This window comes from Phasianus colchicus, chromosome 7 (genome assembly GCF_987193195.1).
Source record: "Phasianus colchicus chromosome 7, bPhaCol1.hap1.1, whole genome shotgun sequence".
NCBI lineage: Eukaryota > Metazoa > Chordata > Aves > Galliformes > Phasianidae > Phasianus > Phasianus colchicus.
In genome coordinates, this window is record NC_143442.1 from 30,195,281 (window position 1) to 30,210,187 (window position 14,907).

The 14,907-nt window shown below is 38.5% G+C and overlaps 1 protein-coding gene across 3 annotated transcripts in view; it reads right to left on the bottom strand.

The window, feature by feature from the left end:
- Nucleotides 1–14,907, bottom strand: part of LOC149917299 (uncharacterized) — a 109,337-nt gene that overhangs the window by 75,076 nt on the left and 19,354 nt on the right. For 2 of the 3 annotated variants that reach the window (XR_016468406.1, XR_016468404.1), the window contains exon 4: nucleotides 7,171–11,351. The gene's annotated coding sequence lies outside the window, so the exon portion shown is untranslated. Of the gene's footprint in view, nucleotides 1–530; nucleotides 1,253–7,170; nucleotides 11,352–14,907 lie in introns of those variants that run through there. The other variant, XR_016468409.1, reaches the window with a different exon arrangement.

Sequence of the window (14,907 nt, forward strand, 5' to 3'; positions counted from 1 at the left end):
CAACACCAACTTCTACAGCAACTTACTCATGCACAAGTACTCCCAGAGATTCTTTATCTTCTATGCAACATTCTTGTAGCCTAGCACAAACCTCATCCCTTTGAACGTTAACAGAGACACAAGAGTCTTCAGAGAACATAGTTCAGTGTTGTGGCACTGTTCTCTGATTTTAAGTAGGAATCACCCATGTGATTAAGAAGCTACAGTATATTTTATCTGCATAGGAGGATATTATGTAACCTGAATGAACACAGAGACTTTATTATGCACAGGGACAACTTCCTTTTTCTAAGGGATGAAGTTGTTAATGGAAGATTCCTGAAGGGCTTAGAGGCTTACAGAACCCACATCGTACCAGAAACATCATCCTGGTGACTGAGATATGCAATTCCTAGCCACTACCATGCTTACTGTCACCCCAATAAATTTTGAACCACAGCAAAAATGGATGGCAAAATTATAAAAATCAATACAAAGAAATAAATGTTACTTCTCAAAACCAAAGCCAAATTAAACAGAGCTAGCCTTACTTCATACTTCCTGACCTCCAGTCCTCTCTTTCTCGGATCAAAGCCATCCTCTTAGCCCCAGTCCCTCTCTTCCCTGGCAGAGGGCCCTGATTGCTTGATAGATCCCAGCTGCTTTTATCTCCACTCCTCTTAACTCTTTCTCACTAGCAGGAGGGCACACACAGTTGGCAGACTTGAAACCAGTGTCCTTGCATTCTGCTGAGGAGAAAGATGTATTAGAGCAAAAATAAAAATTAATTTTAAGAAGTCTAAACATATTTCTGTGCAATTGGACCCCTCTAAAGCCTAAGAGGTCAAAATCTCTGAGTAGAGTTTTATAGAAATCTGGATAGGGGGAGCACGTTGACTTCAACCAGCAGCCAGAACTTTCTTGAGCAGATATTTTTCCTTCTTTGTCCCTTAAATGCCCCGGCACTATTATTCATAGAAGAGATAATTTGTCTATTCCACCCCTTGCTTCATTGTTCCTCCCCTAGCAATGAGGAGAGAGGATTTTCTTGTTTCTGCTTTCCTAAGCTTAATGGTTTGAGAATTAGTGCAATGTAACCAGGCAAAAAAAAGAAAAATAACAATAACATAAAAGACCCAATAATTAAGAGTTGCTGCTGTACGTGTCATGTGAAGAGAAAACATGATGCAAACTATCTAAATGATGTGGATATATTGGTGAATTGTTTTCCTTGGTATTATTAAGTTTGTATGACAGTCAACATTCTGTTTCATTGCAGACCTGTGTGCTTTTCAAGGCTACTGACTTGGTTACACAGAGTTTAAAGTCAGCAATTATGGCACAAGCATAGTATTGACTACAACAGCTTTTGGCAGTTCAAGTGAGAACTATTTGAGCAAGCTTCATTATTACATCAATCACTGAATAGGTGTTTGGTACTGCAATATCTGTTCAGCAATACATGTTAGCTTGTATTTTGTCCTTTTTTTCTTCCATGCTATCCATTTTTCCTTTGAAATTGAGAATAGAAACTGTTTTCACAGATTCCAAGCTGAGAAATCCAAGTATTCTGATTTTTTTTTAACAAGAAATTTAATTTTCTTCTGAAAACCTGGAATAAAAGATTAGCGTACTGAATTCCTGGAAACAATACTCTGTTGCTGAATTATTACAGGAGATGTGTCTTATTACTTCTTCCCCAGCTGAACTTGATCTACAGCTGCTGCAAGAGCCCAACCTTCCTTCAGCTTAAGGGTCCTGCATGCTTTCGTGTTTTCTCCTTTGTTATACAACAACATTACAGGATTCGTAACTGCAATTTAAGGTGAAGAAAAGATATAGTCTGAGGTACAGAGAATCCCCTTGTATACTTCCATGTATATGTATATTTTTGGATCATGTATATTTTGGACCATGCTGTGCCTTATTCATTCCATTGCTTTAAACCAGCTGCCTTTCTTCCTTGGTGTTTTTATCATGACAGCTTGTTGTTGTTGTTTTTTTCCTATTTTGTGGATTTCCCCTTTTCTAAGAGCCTACAGTTGTTCTGCACATGAGAATAGGGAGTTACATAAAACAAAAACACAGGAAATATTAACTGTATTAAGTCCTATACTTCTCAGAGTTTTCACTAAGGATTCTCAGATGAGAGACCTCTCAAGGGTGACATCTAAGATGAGATTAAGTATGCAGAATTTGTTACCTTGTCCCTCTTCACTGAATTACATATAACAGCAAATAGATCATAGGCATATAGTGTATTTGAGCAAGGCATGATACTGGCTACTGCTGAGTCTTGATGAGAAAACACTGGAATGTGTGTTCAAACACAATTGAATTGTTTTTGTTTTTAAAACCTCACATTACAGATATTTACATATTTATAAGCTAATTACAGTCATAGTTACAATTACAAATGAAATAATGTAACCACTTCGGAATCAGTTCATAATTTGCCATAAAACCACAATGACCACAGTGAACACAGAACCTTCATTTTGCAAGGACAGGAATGGACTCCAGCTAATAGCCTAAACCAAGAGAAGCTGCTAATTAAGCTGATGTACAAACAATTATTTCTGACACGTTGGCTACCCTCTATATAATTATCAAAGTATTGGGTGCAACCTTAGCGATTAAAGAATAATAGATAGTAACTTCTTTTATATAAGACAATACAAAGCCTATCCAAATATCAAATTACTGGAAAAGTGCACTGGGGCAAACCCGAGAGATGAAGTAATAGTGTAAGCTAGCCAAGGTTTCTCTTTCCTAGCCTGCTTTAAGTGATGTTTTTGTCACAGATGTAACTAATGACACACACTGTTCGAGTGAATATGGAAAAAACTTCGCATAAGAAATGTTATACTTTTATTTTCCTTGCCAGGCACAAATTGATTCCACGTACTGTTACCCTGAATCCCGTGAATGCTCTGTTCTGTGCAGAAACATATTTTTCTGGAGTACACAGTCTGCGTTCTCAGTTTTATTGCTTCTACTCAGTATTAAAACGACTCTTTGTTGCTTGAACTTTTTCTTAGAGGCACGGAGTTTATATGACTCACATGAACGCTTAGTTGGTACCACTGTAAAAGTTTGAGAAAGTCACTTTGGATCCTTGTCCTTTTGGTCTTCCCAGTTTTGAGTAAGTTGAAAAAGAACTCAGCTGTATGCACTGATTGCCATGTTTCAGGAAAGTATCTCTAAGACATCAGCCATCTGAGGGCTTATCCATTCTTTTGGAAAAGATAATAATGAACATTGAGCAAAGAGGGAAAAATGCTACAACCAACATTTCTCAATTCCTACCACAGCTCTTAAGCACATGCTTATGTTGTTCAGGCAGTGATTACTAAAAGTGCTCTGTTTTAACACAAAGGAATTACTGAAAGACGGTCACAAACTTTTACCCTGTTTTTTTCACTTTTTCATTTATGACACCAGACAGAGACGAGATGCCTCTGTGGTTTCCCTGTGTGTTCTGAGAGCATTGCAAAGCATTGTTTCTCCTTTTTTCTTTGCCTCCAGGTCCCCTATAATTGACTCTGACCAAGTGCTAGCAGTTATGTCCAACTCCCAGAAATTTTTCCTGAACTACGGTTATTTCTGGTGATTCATATGTCTGAGAATCTTACTGAAAAATAAACGATTGGAACTTTTAATATAATTAACTTGGCTCTTCTGAAGCACAGCATCTTTAGAAGAGATTGCAGAGAGGAGAGAAATGTAAGAGCCGTGGTAGTATGGGCTGTATTCTTGTGGAGACCTGGCATTCAGAAAGCATTTGTCTTTATCTGCTTACACTGGGGCCAGATGCAGAAAGCCAAGGGCAACTTACCTCCCAGATGCAGTGACTAATGATGTGTAAACATATCAGAGAGCTCCTCTTTTCCAGTCCAACATCACTTTAACTTCAAGACAGTGAAGAGGACATTTAGAAAAAAAAAGCAAAATCTGGATACACAGATCGCTTGCACTCTTATCTAAACTTATTGGTATTCTTCCAGTACATCTTTTTTATGTAATTTTCCTTTGCCTCCTCTCACATGAACACAAATATTCAGGTAGAAGGAGATGTAAGTTTTAAGAGGGGTAATAATAACTGAAAACTCAAAAGACATGCTGCTAAGCTTGCTGCTGACCTCCTCAGTGATGTTAGCAAGCTGATTAATCTGTTTCTAATTCTGTGTATTCACCTGGAAAATTTAGGATCAAGTCATCTTTACTGTTTGCAAAATACTTTCAAAAAATATAATTGCCTCCTCATTAAAAATCTGCATGACTTGTTTGTAGACCACCAGTGTCCCTGTGCATCCTTGTAGCACAGCTTCCTGGTTACTGTTTCTGGAAGACTTGTTGCTTTATTCACCACACTTGGTCCTCTCCTTTCCCTGAGGCTTGTTTTCCAATCATATATATATTATATAATCCAATATAATATTAGATAACACAGTAAGCAATGTATATTGCTTATTGAACTGAGGAAAAAAAAATAAAGATAAGTCCTAGCTAGAACTTCCATTATCCCTTCAAATGCCAAATTATACTTACAAAGGTATTCATAGGGGGAAAAAAAAAAAAAAGGAATCATGACTTAAGTCATGAGCCCAAAAAATTCACTGACGAGAAAAGAAACTTGGTCTGAGTGATATGAAAACATATCTGCTAGCATGAGGGTTTCAATTCCTTCTCAGCTGGCTTGTATTCCTCAAGGAGGGCACTGACACTTAATTTAGAGATTATTAACTTGCACTGATTGCTCTTGGGTTTCAGCAGACGTCAGGTTTGGTAAAAACAGATAAAACAGAGTTGCAGTGAATTCTTCACTGAGAATAATTCATTTACTTATCTCCTAAGACAAATGCTGTTCTCTTTCACAACCTTAGCAGAGCTGCACATGTGACTGCTGTGCATAGAAGCAGGAGCAGCAGCCAAGTGCTTTCTTCATACAAGATTTCAGCTCTTGCCTTTCCTGGAGCACAAAAACACTGAGAGGAACAGGTTCCCTGGTTGCAGACATCACTGAAATTATGTCCCCTACCCTAGATATGCATTACCCAGCCTAGTTCCAATTCCTCAGAGACTTCAGCAAATCTACTCTCAGACCTCATTCACTGCTATTTATAGAAGTACACACTGAGAGATTGCGAACACAAAATAGATTCACAAATGTTGTCTTTCATTAGCTAGTTGGAGAATATCTGTGTGTGTATTCAAACAGACAAATCCATACAAAACATGCTTACATCTACATCTCTGCTTCCTTTGCCTTAGTACTCCTGAGCCTTCTTTGCCTGTGGTTGGATACAGGTACTCTTTGCACTAGCCGTGACGCCAGTCACTTCTATTTTCTGAGCTCTGCAGTCAGGTCTGTTTTGCTCTGCTGACCACCAGACACTTTCCTTCCTGCAGAATGCTCCCTAGACCCCAACCCAAAGAGCCGGTGAACACCAGGAGGCAGAAGGCATCTTCACGTACAGGGAATCTTCCATCTTGTTTCTGTTTTGTTACCATCTTAACAGCAAAGTCAATTAAAAACAGCTATAACTAAACTAATCCAGCTTTCCTCGCCAATGCAGTGAGTCACCAGGACTTTCCGTAATAATAAGATGAATAAGCATATTTTGGGGCTTTTACAGCCAACCATATTTGTTTCTCAGAAAAAGGGATCTTCAACACTCCTTCTAAACACATTTCTCTGCTTTGAGTAAAACACAGTTGTTTTTTTTTTACCATGAAGGTACCTGTGGATGATAAAGAAGTTTTTCACTTTTCAATCAAAACTGAATATTGTACATAACACAGCTCCTTAACTAAATTGCCCTGTAAGCAGGATAGCATCTGCAAGATTAAAATGAGAAACAGCTGTATTACAGAGCTTTGCAAAATGAAACTTTGTTTACACACTGTACGGATACACACATGGTGATCCAGAGACATTTCAAAGATTCAACCTCTTGAAAATGAAAAGGCTACCAGCTCTTCCATTAATTTCTCAGTTGGTTTCAAACAAAATGTTGTGCATGGTCCAGTCAATCTGTCAATGAGATAGACACAGCATGCAGTGGAAGGTTGCGTTAATGCAGAAATCCAAAGGTTCTCTCTCTGGCAAGACTTTACAAGGATGTCAGTGTGCTATTTCACATTGCTGGAAAAAATGTCAAGTGGAAAAATTAAGTTTCCTTAAAGGTGGTTTTCTCAGAGTTAGTGTAGAACTTAATGTATTTCTGCTTCTCATAATATAGCTATTTCCCACAAACTGTGAGATGATCAAGCTTACTTAATGCAATTTAAATATTTCAGATGAATGTAGTCTGTATTGTGAACAATCTGAATAAATGAAAAGAATACATCAATGTAAGGACTTAGATCAAATATAAAAAGCTTTTAAAATTTGTATCAACAATCTGGAAATTAACAAACAATCAATGGAAATACAATTCCTGCAAAAAGCATGCTCTTCACTTCCAAGAGCAAAAAATGCTATGTATGTGGTGCAATTTTTAGGACTGCATTGTTAAGATGATGTTTACTTCCAGTTTCTGATAGGGTATGAAGCTGCTAATGGAGGCATGATACTAACCGTTTCTGTTTCTGGATAGACCCTCTATTACCTCCTTCCTAGATTGGCTCCATTAATTAATATGCCTTGTTTACAGTCTCTGATCCAGCTTTCTGCCCTCATAATTTTTATAATCCAGACAATTTAGACTGAGAGCAGGATTTAAAAGGTACAATATCAAATTGTTTGCAAAATAATTACATTTGTAATGTAAACCATAGAGGTATACTACATTTATAATAAGCATACAAAATTCATTTTGATGTAACATGCTCAGCAAAGAGTTAAGTGAGCATGTAATTAGCTCACCTATTTTATGATTCTTCAGCTAGTAGTTCTATAATCTTTTCTGGAAAGCAATCAAGTTATTTCAGCACAATTTAATCTGAGCCTAATTTACAATTTACTGCACCAGTGATTCTGTGAATCCTCCTACCTCTGTACCTCAGCCTACATTACCTGCCTCATTGCAGCCGGAGGGAAGCAACCACATCACATAGTGCTCTCAAAGTCACACTGAGCAAAACCCTATAATGACTAATACTTTGCTGGTGAGAGGATGTATTAAAAGAATCACTGTGCCTCCTTTTGGAAATCTATGATTGAAGAGAAACAAATGGGAGCCTTACCCTAACTTCAATGGGTTGCAGATTAACTCCTGTAGTAACACCAAAATCCATACTAATTTGTGAGCTACCATGCAGATTTCTTTGTCTTGGAATGATCCATTCTTCTACAAGGGTATCTTTCTTCACTTTCTCCTGTTTTTTCTTTTACTCTGCCATGCGCCAAAACACCATCCCATGAGCAACAGGGAGTTATTTTCTCACAGAGGACTCCAAATCTGTATCTGTTGGTACCAGATTTGCTCCTGTGAAGTCAAATTTTCATAGATAAAAGTTGATATTTTGGCAAAACATGTCAGTTCTGTGCTGGATATTGAAAAGAAACATAGAGCGAAACTACCGAAGCTAGCTGTGCTCCCACTGTCTCCTAATAGATCTTACAAATATTTCTGCATCTGTCTGGATCAGCTGGGTGGACATCTTAGGGCACTCAGAAGGACTGCATTGGAGTCCAGGGATCCTTCTGAAGGATCTTGGACAGCTGTTCTTCTGCATGCAGGGAATGTGGTAGGCTGCTGAAAACCCTGCCAAATGTGATTCCCAGCATATGAATCGAGTATATGCACTTCAGAAACTTATTTAAATTATTGTGTGTGTGCAGTTGGGGAAATTGGAATTTGTCCCCAGCAGTATAAATTTGCATAGAGGTGCTCTCCCCTTCATTAAATATTCCAGAAGAGCCCAGCAGAAATATTTGAGGGAAAAGGACCACTCACCAATAATCAGTTGGCAGAACTGAGCTTGTATAAACACTTATATACAACTAGAAAAAAAGCCTGCTGCATCCATTTGCATTGTTTGAGAAGATGTGTGTTCATGCTGCAAAGCTATCTGCCTTAGTCAGACTTGTGAATGTACTTCACTTACTGCCTGTAGAAGTCAGCTTAATAAAAACTGTAATTGAAGACCGGGTGTCACAAACAGATTGAGTAACCAAGGATGTCATTATGTTTTGTATGTCTACAAAAATAATACAAAAATATTATTTTTTTAATTCCCTTTTTCAGTATGTAAAAATACGATTTGGTTGTGATGTTTCATATTATATTCTGTTCTGTAACAGATAGTGACTTCATTTCCAGAGAGAGCTACCTGAGATGTCTATTCTGTGTCCTCTCAACAGCTAAGTAATTTTGGTCATACTTACACTGCTGCAGTGAAGGACCATGAGCTTCATATATCTGCATAAAAGAAGCTGACATTTTTCAGGTTGGTCCCTGTGCATCAATAACAGATGTGGCCAGATTTATGATGGAGAGTGCACTAAGCTTACATGCTACCAACATCTTTTTAAATCCATTTTTACAGTTCTTTCTGGAAACACTGCAACAGTGTTACGGAGATCAGAAGTCTACAGTAGCCTGTTCTAATCTAATTGGTGGCAGTATTCAGGGTCATGATGCTGGTGCTGAAGTAAAATTCAATACCTGAAGCCAGGCAGCACAAGAATTGTGATGTGAGAGAGGTTAGGCATAGTATGTTGCGCGCAGAAATAAGATACAGTCACTGGAAATTAGATCCCTACTGAGAGAACTCATAGAACTTTAAATTAACAGCAACCAAAACCAGCTAGTTCCAATGGTGCAGCACAGTGAGCGCAGAAGTACTTGTGCTGATTCCCAAACACAGTTTTTTTTTAAAAACTGTGACGCCAAAACTGGCCATGTGAGCAGAATTACAGCTGTACACACTGACCATTTCTGCTCACCATCTTGCAGGTCTTTGCCTAGCTTTCTTTCATATAGAGTGGCTGTAATCCACCAGCACAGAGCCCATGGATTGGGCCCATGAAGTGCCCAAAGTGTTGGAAGAGAAAAAGAAAAAAAAGCAGTAGCTAAAGTTAATGTTAAAGTGTTCTCACATCCACCTGATTACATCTGCTTCACAACTGCAATATAACTCATAGAGTTGCAAAGCCTGGGCCACATGTCAGCCTGTGCTGGTAGATTGTCATGCCACTCCAAACATCTGCACTGGAAAAATGCTAATACTGTGCTGCTAGCATGTTCTTCCAGCCTTCTTCCTTGGCTCCATCCTCAGCTGGTGTGCTGGAGCCTGGAGGGGCTCTCCAGAGAGCAGTCTGCAGCTGTCAGAGAGAATCTGTGCCAAGGCAATTTTCTTTCAACAGGAAGCAGGCTTTGAGAATACCTTATGCATCTTCAACCTTTTACTTGGCATAAAGATTCTGGAAGAGACGATATTCTCAGCCACTCTAATAGCACTGTTTCCCTTAATATTGCAGTAATGTTTTAGCACTGACTTGGAAGGGTGATCGATGTATACTGAACTGCCAATGCTATTTCTGTTACAGTTTGTACTCTAAATCTCCTTTCCAGGCATTGCCTCTTGCCATAAGTTGACAGATCTAAAGAGATTATAGCACAGAGTGCAGAGACTGAATAATATCCTAGAGGAAGGACATTGTAGATGCAGTTTAACTATATATAACTATGAAATTCATTACTGGCAAGAGTATTTTTTTTTCTTTGTTTCTGCTGCACCATTGGTTATATACAGAGTAATAATCAAGAAAGACTTAGTATAAATCACAGATTACTTGAACAAGTCCTTTAACAGTTTTCTATTTTCTCTTCCACATTACGAGGAAATACCACAGAGTTAACAAATTATCAAGAATCTTAAAAACTGTCAGTCAAGTGATATGACTAGACTAGAATGCAAAGGAATGAAACATTATACAGAGACACTTGAATAGAAGCAACCAAGAAAATGGAACGTTTCATTACTTTGTTAAAATATTAATGATTTTGCCCAATAGACTTGCTTGCTGATAATCCAATCCAAATATCACGTGGCTTTTTGGACTGTTATTGTTTTCCCTTGGCACCACTGCGGGGATTATTCAAGGAAGTAAAAGTAAAACCCTACTGTGCAGCTGGTCTTGAACCTGCTCCCTTCCTATGGCATTTCCTTCTGAGAGAGGCAGCATTACAAGTGCCTAGCTATGGCATCAAGTCCAGAGGGAAATGTAACAGTGCAGCTTTTCTGGAGATATCTTCAGGACAGACCAAACAAGCTGTGCTAAACAACATTAGGAAATATGTTTTTCCTGTCTTAAGAGAATGAACCAAGCAGTTTCCTCCCGAATATTAAGTTTGGAGGTCGCATGAGGTGTACTGAGATGCCTCTTTTGGGATAATGGCTTTTGATAAGAACAGGCTGAAAGCTCAGACTTGATGCTACAGGTTGCAAGAGTGCTCTTCTGTGATGGATTTTGCATTACACTTACAGCTGCTGGGGCAGATACCGTACTGCTCATCAGGACAAGGGTTTCTGCAAAAATCTCTTCAGAAATGGATCAAATTGCAAAATGCCCCCAAGCATGCCAGCGCTGTAAAGTATTTGATTTCACTGCCTCTTTGGCTCTCCCTTAGCTTCCTGAACTTCTGTTTTATCTCCAATAACAGAAACATATACATTTGCCATAGGAACCTGAATTTGCAATCACTCCTGACACGCGCTCTCTGTGCAGCAGTTGAAGAGATCCTGAGGACAAGGCACGACACTCCTTGCCCTTTACTTCCCACCTTACTGCTCACAAACAAACAACAAAACAGCCACTTATTTTCAGGAAGATGGTCCCTTCACCCTTTGCAGGCAATAATAAAGATAGAAAAGCAGGGAGGAAAGAGTGCACCATCATATGCTGGGACTGTACAAAATTGCTGCTGTTCTGTGTTACTTTTGTCATAAACTGCTTGGTAGGCTGGTACCCTTCAAGCTCTTTAGAGATGCTGAATAATCCAGGAGCCATAAACAAATCCTACCTCTCCTCAAAGCAGCTTTCTCCTGCTGTAGAGGACAGGATGGTGAGATTAGCAGCATCTGCATTCCAAGCACGGAAGAAACTTCAAAGGCCCTGGGAGCATTCCACATAAAACTGCAGTAGATAGTTGCTGGTCTGGGACTTCTTTTATGATACACAGTAAAAGGAAATAGCATCAGTGAGAAATGCTACACTTTGCTATGGTGCAATAAAGAGCAAATTATTATTTTGAAAAATAATAACTGTTTTTTTTTGATAAATAGTGCGTTCTTCATATCAGCAGCATGTCATTGATAGAGCATTTTATGATGACTGTGTAGCACTTGCCTTGTTGCCTTTGCAGGTTTCCCAGCAATGCAAAGGTGTAGGAGGGGGATGAACTCCATTTCTGTCCATTCTGTCAATTCAAAACATACAGTTATACTGGGTGGTAGGAAGTATCATTTCAAATCCCATATTACGAGAATTTATGAATAGTTCCATGAGATAATTTCAAGATGACAGAAAAACATTTAGTTATTTAAACCAGATGAAATTTTAAAAAAATGCTGAACTATAGCTGCATGCTTCCTGACAGTTTTCCTCACCCACGTGAAATAGAAAGAAGAAAATATTTGCCAGTCATCATTCACCATATGCTGAGGAAAGATTAGTACTTGCTTATGTGTAACTTCATAGTGGTTGGATGTGTGCTCAGAGCTGGTTTGGATGTGTGTTTGACCTGCAGGAATGTGGCTTGTTCTTTTTATCAGTGGAGGTACTAGAAATAACTTTTTTACTATAACTTTTACTACCTGGGAAAATCATATCACTGACATAAAATTTATGCAAGGACATTTTTAGTGTTTGATTAAGTCCAGTGAGCCAAAAAAAGTGCCATTGGCGAGAAACAGAAAAGCTGGAAAAGTATTGTATATTAAAAATAAACCCACTCCCTTTGAGGTCAGAGGCTTGAAAAAAAGAAGAAATGGACAAAAATGTGTGGGATCAGGGCCCAAGACTGTAGCATTGCACTGTATTTAATTTCAATAACTGTTGAAAGCAGGGCAACAGGGGCTTGTGTCAGTATCTACAGGACAACTTAATTCACTTCTGAGCTTTCTGAAAAGCCCTAACTTGACTTGCATCCATTTACTTGCTTAATTTTTGGAGACTGGGCCAGGGAGATCTTGGCACAGCACATCATGCTGTTGGGATGTAATAGAGAAAATAACAAGGATGCAAGTCCTGAGTAAAATCATTTCTTATTATTCTCCGTATATGCAAAAAAGCAGAGCCAGAAGCCAAGTCTATGGAAATAATACATACATCTTTCACTTGTGAATTCCTGCTTCTTTCTTCAACGTTTACCAATGCATCAAACTTTCAACTTTAGAGAGATAATGCTCACTTTATTTCTTGTTGCACTTGCTCAGATTTGCTTCATAAAATGCAATGGGAGACAGGATGTTCAAAATGAGGATCAAGAAAGAAATATTATGAGAAGTGCTGGCTCTCAAAGAATTCCAAGGCTCAGAATATGTGGAAAGACCCTGGTCAGTATATGACTCCAGTATGAGCACAGGAAACCGGACTGTTTGACAGTGAAGCCCCATAACTCTGGAAGTTTGCAGCAAAAATCAGGCTTGTAAGCTGTGTCAAAAAATGGTTAAGTGTGAAAGATTGCTGTGAGTAATAGAGCATTACAGAGTATGGTATAAAAATTTTTTCCATGCCAAAAAAGGAATAGCATGAAAAGTTGCATGTTGCAGAAGCTGGCCATAAAGCTCTCACAAGTACTTGCATAAAGGAGATAGGAATGGTAAGAGAGTTGAATAGGAAGCATTTATACTTATTGGAGGAGAGAGTGCTAGCAATCCATGTTCATTTTAATGCTTAACATTTCAACCAGCTCCAGTGTGTATAATCACTGTGAAATAACCTCTTGATGGCCCTCAGAAAAGCAGCATAGCAAACAGAATGTTAAAAAACAAGCTTTGGAACTTTGTAAGGGAAACCTGCTAGCAAATCCTTAAAAAAACATCATCCGATAAGTGAAAAAAAAAAAAAGTATCTTTGATGTCTAATAAGAGAAGATTGTGTTCTTATAGATACAGGAGTCTTTCAAAGATGCCTCAGAGGTCTTTCCAAGTCATGCAACTAACCAACCTCCCTTAATTACATGGGTGATAGGCATCCACAATTACTAAGTTCATTTAAGAGATTTTGATTGTCTCCACAGCCTGTGGCCATATTAATTCCTTCCAAACCATTTCCAAACCTTTAATTTCCCGCAAGGCCCTAGGGTCCTTTCTGGACAAACATTTTTTTCTTATTTGGCTTCTCTACAGATACTAGGCTAGGGCAGAGGCTTCACTGGAGCCATGAGAGATGGAAAGGACTGACTTAGTCATTTAGGATTTACTTAGTCACAGACAGAGTTCATCAGCCTAGTGCACTGTTGACTGACCTGGGTTTTTGCTCCATTTTCCCATGGTACTGTCTTCAGGCACTCCTACTAGGTTAGTTTCCCCATGATCTACGTGGAGACCCTTTCTTCATTTCTATCCTTTTGTTCTTTGATGTTGACTGTCCCTTACTCCCTTCTCTGTGTTTTAATCTTTGAAAAAATCTATCTTACATATTCTGATTCACTTCTGCTTTTCCCAGTAGGTGTGTTAGCAATGTAACACTTCTCCTGTGGGGACAGACCTCACAGGTAGTAGGGAAGACAGGCATTTGGTATTGCATTGAGAATTTAATGAAATACAGAAACACTTTTTATTCGGGAGGGAATGCAAAATGCCATAAAGCCCATACAGTGTAAGTTTTAGAGTCTTGTAGTTATAGATGGGCTGGAGTTAGTGGTGTGGAAAGAGGCTCATTAACTGATAGTTTTCAAATGATTGCTGACTGGTGCTTGTTTTCCAAACTGTGGGCTACAGCTGGAGCATGACCCTGGCTGAGTCATCAGGATAGCACTGAAATGCTAGTTCCAAACACCGTCGTCTACCCGTGAGCAGTAATATAGAATCAGTCTCCACAAGGATGATGTTTAAGACATTTTAAAGATAACCACTTACTGGCAAAGAAAACTGGGCCTTTTGGTCTATTTCTTTTTCCTCTTATTTGCATATTTTGGCAATTCCCAAAGCCTTTTTTGAAGGATCTGAGAAGGGAAGTCCAAAAATAATCTGTTCAGAATTGAAGTCAGAGTGAACAGTAATGTATCGCCCCAATCAAGCAAACTGTTTGTCTTTTATGGTCTATTCTTTTTAAATTGTGATTTGATTTTATCACGGCAAGCTATGATGATTTTAAACTCTATTTCAGACATGGCCTATGCTAATAGCTAGTGACAACTGTTTAGTTGACTGTCTCCTCAATGCTCTACTCTTTTAAATAATCACTAATTTATTAATATATGTGCAATACAAACCTCCTTATTCCTTGAGCAGAAACTGAAAACGGTATCCAAACAAGAAAGAACAGTTCCTGCCTTTCATTTTGTTAGTGACCCTACAGAGGATTTGATTTGGATTTCAGGGTGAAGTAAGGGTAAGATAATCCTTAATTGAAAAGCTTTAGTTTTGTTCATCAGTTAATCCATTATGTTTTCAATATGGTATGTGTTCAAGTTGTTCTTTTTCTGCACATATATTTCAAAAACTGTGGCCATGTTTTCCTTCCAAGTGATATAATTACTTCAGGATGCCTTTGCTTCTTTCTTGTTATTTTTTCTGGAAACAGTGAAAATATCTGCTCCTTAACAGCCACACATATCATACTGACCCAATTTATAGCATCTGCCTTGCAACAGTATGTACCATCATTTGCCAAACATTCTTTAACTGCAAAATAATAAGAAAATAATAGTGGAGTGTTCCTACCCTTTCATGCTCTCTATTCTGTCTCCCACATGTCCCATGGAGCCTGCATAATGAAATGTTTTGTTTGATAGGTTGTTGAGTTAG